Genomic DNA, 6,096 nt, shown 5'->3' with positions numbered 1-6,096 from the left:
AGGTGGCAAGACCCCAAGACGCTAAGGAAAATGTATATAGAAGAAGACTTTGCCTTCTTATAGGAGCATACTTGGCTGGAAGGATTTGCAAGCTGGCCATTCAAGACATATGCCGAACTAACTCAGGAGTTCTTGGCCACATTCAGGTTGCACATACCAAGACAAGAATAGGTAAGAGAGGTAAGACTATTCCCGCCAAGTTTGATGTTAAGTTCACCATCCAAAATATGAGATATGTTATGTCTATTGAGGAATTTTGTAATAACATTAATGTTCCAAATGTTCGAAGTTGGGAGGAAATCCCTGGTGATTTTTTTGGAGGAGAATAAGTGTGGGTTCTACAAATGACCTCCATAGAAGCAAACTTTCTCATATTCAACACCCATGGTTGAGGTACTTTGCTTTATTTCTAGTTAGGGGATTTATAGCTAGAAATAATGGAACTGCTTGCACTGAACCTATTGTCTATTTGTTGAAATATGCTAAAACTTGAACTTTTCCTAAATTTAATTTGGGAGTAATTTTTGCTCTAACCTTGTCTTATGATGTTTGCAACAATGAAAGCCCATCTTTGCAGATGCCATTTCCACTATGGTGTATGAGCACATTAAAGAAGAACAAAAATTTCGTAACATTGGTACTGAAATTGTAGAATCTAACTTGTTGGATGCTCCAATGTTGATTACTATGGATATTCTTGTTGAACCATGGTGGACATATTTCTACAAATATAAAATTATGGTTAAGAAGGATGTTTTTACTTGCATTGTGCTTCCTCGTCCTGATTATTTTGACAGGTTAACAAATAGATGGACCGTTGAGGAAGAAGAGCATGAGTGGGAGTTGGCGCCCGCTACTCCACAGGACGATGCATGGCCCGAGGAGGCCCCTAAGCTTCCTCATCGGGAGGAGTTGGAGGAAGTACATGTGTAGCCACATGCGGAGTGGCACGAGCCACTACCGCAGCAACAGGAGTGGTACATGCCCGTGCCACCGCAGCAAGAATGGCATGCACCGCCTTCGCAAGAGTAGCAAGCACCGCCTGCACCGGATGCTTGTGGGTTCGCACCTGTCACGCTCTACTACCCGCCTGGGGAAGGATCTTCTTCCCAATGGGGGAGTGCAGGTGCCTGCTCATAGTGGGGGACGCAAGGACCCTTCTTCGATGATGGATCGCACGGCTGGGGTCCAGCTCCGACCATCCTGGCTACTAGCTTCACCCCAAGCTTGGGGGAGTATGTGTCTTTCACCTTTCTCCATTGTATATTGTCATGCTAGTTTATATTCAGTATTGTTTCATTGTAGTATTTTTTTAGTTCACCTTTTGAAAAACCCAAATAGATTTTTCTTTTTTTAGTTGTTGCAATTTGTTTTCTTTCAAACAAAAAACCCAAAAACCCAAAAAGATTTATGTTTTCCAGTTTCTTGTGTTTTGCTTTCTTTTCAAACAAAAACCTTAAAAACCAAACATATTTTTTTCTTTTGCTTTCTTTCTGTACCTTTGTTTTTTTACATCTCCAAAACTTCAAAAACACAAAAAGATTTTCGTTTTGCTTTCAAAAAGAGAAAAACGGAGTTGCAGATTCTGCATGCTACTCTTCGCCGTTTGATTTTTAATTCCTAGCCTATAACATCGATTGGGTTGAAACTTTCGCTGAAATTTAAAACTTTCCATCCTCTACTTTGAACAAAATTGGATAAAATTTCTGGGATGTTTAAGTGGGGCTAAAACGGGTTGCACAGCTGCTGGAGTTTATTAACAGATTTTCTTGGTGAAAGTTTCAGCAAAGAGCATCCTCAAATTAGAAGAGTGAAAAAATAAGAGATTGGAAAAAGAAAGAAAAAAGTGAGAAAATAAGGAGAATATTTAGATCCCCAATGAGTTAGCAGTTTTGTAGACAGAAAGGGCAAAACCTAAGAGGTGCCCGCTGACTTGCACTCATAAGCTAAAAATGGATGCACCCCTTCCACTCATAAGGTGTTAAAACTAATAAGCAAACACATAGCTTGTCATTCCACCACTGTCAACCAAAAATACTAGCTTCTTACTCATTTATGAGTCTTCTATGAAAGTTTGAATGTTAAAGGACTGGAAGGGTACGACATCCTCCCATTATTTGGTTTTGCAATGCAAATGATGATATTACTAGTCAGCAATTGAAAGAATCAATAGGTCTCAACAAACTTGCTCATGATTCAATCAAATGCGACGCTAGAACTTTACTTTTTGCTACTACCATTTAATCTTGTCCAAATAGTGTTGCCATATAATACCTTTCTGACCATGCATAGGTAGAGGAACATAAACATAGTGCATATTTAGCAACACTTTGTGATTCATTTGTGAAGCTATGTATCCAATACTTGTCATGTTAAATTGTTTATGCATGCATAGAGCAAAGTTCTTGTCAAAGTCTTTTATCGCTTCTACACTGCGTTTGAGTTGTTCGAGGACAGACAACGACCGAAGCTTGGGGGAGTTGATACATCCCAAATGTATCTCCATTTCCAAGCACTTTGCTCAATGAATTACTCTGGAATCTCACCTTATTTGGATAAAAACTGGTAAATCTGATGTTGTTTTTAGCAAAGTCTCCTTAATGCCAAGTTTTCGTAGGAAATAAAATCGGGGAAAAATACCATGAAAGTTTTTCACCAAAAGGAGGCATCTGGACCTTTGGATCACGAGAGGGGAGCCACGAGGCTCGAACGAGCCCAGGTGGCGCGGCCCAACTTCTTGGCCACGCCACCCAAGTCCGTTCGGCCCTCGATCGTCGTCTCGCCTCCCCCTTCGCGTGGTGCCTTATATACCCTAAAAACTGACTCCCCAGAAGGACGCGATGTATCGCGAAACAGAGCGCCGCCGAGATCACGATCTTCGTTTTGGGGGCCAGATTGATCCCGCTCTCCACCCGGGAGAGAGGGATTTGGAGAGCTTGTTCATCATCACCGCCACCGATGTCATCATCAACCACCATGTACTCACTCCCCTTCACCATGAGTGATTACTTCTCTGTAGGTTTAGAGGTGGATGGATTTTGGATGAGATTGATCATGTAATCCTCTACATATGTCGAGATTTTGGGTGTTCGTCTTGAAAATAATCTTGTATGAGTGTTTGTACACCTTTGCTATGTTTAAGAGCACCTCTAGCCGTCTCCCCGACGAGGCCCCCGACAGACCTTTTTTTCATTCGGACGGTGAAAAATGGTCCAGCCGCGCGCCCGGATCCTTGTTTTCGTCCGGATTTGGGCTTTCATCCATCCGGTGAGCCCATGTCATCCCCGGCCCATCGGGGCGCGCTCGGGGAGTCTAGAGGAAACAAAAGCGTGGGAAACGTCGAGGAAAGTTCCTGCGCGCCTGGTGGCCCCGCCTTGTCAGCGAGAAAGTTCGATTGTCGTCCTCATCGCATCTTCTTTCGCGCGCTGTAAAAGCCTGCCGCCGGTCAGTCTTCGCCGGACGCGTAGCTTCCACACGGCGAGTCAATGTCGTCGCCTCGAATTCACGTGCGGCTCCCTCTATTTATCATGGACCTACCGTGTCTGGCCGCATTCACCACCGCAGTCTACCTGTCTCCCCAATACTCCTCGAGCCATAGCGGACTACGGTAACGACGCGGCGAACAACGGCTTTGGCCGGCGGTCGCTGCACCAATGGGAGGCAAGACTGTTGCACATGGTGGGCTACCCGGCGCAGCCGGACTTCTGCGCGCCCGGAGCCTGGCGCATGTGCGGGGGGGAGCGTCCCGATCTTGCCGCTGCTAGTGGGAGGCGACGCCGATATCGACGCATTCATCGAGACACTCAGGGACGAGAGCGCGCTGAGCCGATGTTCTTTCCTGACAACTACGTCGCATGGAACGACTTCTTCCAGCGCAGGTAGGAACGCGGGCTCGCCGCCTATGACGGACCTCCACCTCCTCCCGCGCGCAATAGCGCCATCGGCCACCGCCGCTAGTGGAGCGCGCCGGGCCGTACCCTCAGAACGTGCTCGCGCACATCGAGGGCGGCAACTACCGTCCGCGGAATGCCCGCTGCCGACGGCGGTGCCATCTGTGCCGCGCTGACACGGAAGCTCCTGGATGCCTTGGCGAATGGCGTCGTCCTCCTCGCCGGGCTCGGCGTCAAGGTATGCCACACGTTCATGCGGATCGGCTCCTCCAGCAGCTACACAGAGGACGACGGTGAAGAAGGAGCCGGCATCGCCACCACCGATCAGAGGGCGGAGCAACAGCGCCCTCGTCATCCGCGAGGGAACACACGCCTCGTCGTCACCGGCGCGTGGCCCCAAGAGGAAGCCGAAGAAGGAGGACGCAGCAGCCGCAGCTGTGTCTGACCTCGCCGCCGAGGAGGCTGCGCGGGCCGAGGACGCGGCGGTCCGCGAGGCGATCGCGAGGTCCCTCGAAGACGTCGTCCCCGCTGACAACACCCTGCCGATGGACGTGGCGCTCTCCTGGTCCAGGCAGGACCGGGAGAGGGAGGAGACGGAGCAGCCAACGGCTGCTGGACCTGCCGAGTGGTACCGGCCGACGCTGTCGCCGCCACGCCTCGGCGACCCTGGGCAGGGGTCTAGCCGTTGGGCCCCTGGCCAGAGCCGCCAGCAAGCGCCGCCACCGCAGGACGGCAACGAATCCAGCGACGACGACAACGGCGACTACACGGTGTTCTACCACCATTTCGCATCTAGAACACCGTGTTTTAAGTTTAGTTTATGTTTCCCTCTGAATTCAAATATATTACGAATTCGGCCTATATATGTAAGAACTCGCCTATATATATTAAATATCTCTAAATTTCACCTAGGTTTGAACGTTTTTCGTATATTTATGTTTGAATTCGCCTATAATTGTTCTATCCCCTCGGCTCGCCGCTGGGAAAATAAGCCTCCCCATGCCGAATTTCACATCCATCCGGCCCTAAATAGCATCGAATTTTGGCATGGGGAGCACCAACGACTGGAGATGCTCTAATGCTTGTTACTAGGGCCCAAGTAACTTGATTTTAGTACTGAACTTATATTGCTTTATCATATATATGAGGTTGGTATTTATCGGCGAGGTGTATCACTTGTTATTATGTTGATCCTACGAATCTCCGGGTGACAGGCGGGGAAAAAGGTGAGATGTAGTAATTTTGAGGGTTATGTGCGTTCATGAATCTTAATGCTTTGTTCCGGTCTATTCGGAAGATTAGACCTTCATTTCTTGTAGTTCCAAGATGTTATGCTAATTCTCTTAGTTTGTACGCATAACTATATTTGGAACACACACCTACACACACCTGAATTAGAGATGAGTGCTATGTTAGTTGGATTATATTACATGATCAATATCATCCATATATCACCCCATTTCTGCCTCATGCCTACGGTTTTAGCCACTGCAAGTATCACATTACTACTTTCGGTGAAAACTGGAAATCTACTGCTTTCTTTTACTATTTCCTTTTACTGTTTTGAATCAACTGCTATAAAATCACCACTTGCTTTGTGATTTTATTGATATACATGTGTGGTCGAGAGTGACGTCTCAATTGCTAAAGTCTTATTCATATTCTTGTGTTCCCCTTGAGTCGAACTATAAATTTGGATAATACTTCCCATCAAATATTTCAGCGATCCCCCATACTTGTCGGGATCATATGATCACACGATATTATGTTTTGTTCTAGTTTTGGAAAGGTTCTCCCTCCGGTTCACTCACGTATTTTTATTTCCTATGGGGTTCCCTCATTTTAATTTTTTATTTCTTTTTTCTCATTTCTTTTCTATTTTCATTTTGCTATTTTGCTATTTTTTATTTTTCCTATTTTTGTTTCCTTTTATTTTTCAAATATGAACATTTTTTAATTATGAAATTCTAAAAACATGAATATTTTTAGATTTGATCATTTTGAAAAACAAAACATTTTAAAATTTGATCATTTTTAAATGTCAATAATTTCTATTATTGAAATTTTAAAACGTGAACATTTTCAATTTTTGGGTATTTGTAAAATTTGAATATTTCTCAAATCTGAACATTTTAAAATGTCATTTCAAAACTTTTTTAAAAAGTGAAAATTTCCAAATTTCTTTTGTTATTTTGTAGTAGTTTCA

Source organism: Lolium rigidum, chromosome 6 (assembly GCF_022539505.1).
Source record: "Lolium rigidum isolate FL_2022 chromosome 6, APGP_CSIRO_Lrig_0.1, whole genome shotgun sequence".
In the NCBI taxonomy this organism is placed as follows: Eukaryota; Viridiplantae; Streptophyta; class Magnoliopsida; order Poales; family Poaceae; genus Lolium; species Lolium rigidum.
Note: the sequence above shows the minus strand (reverse complement) of the source record.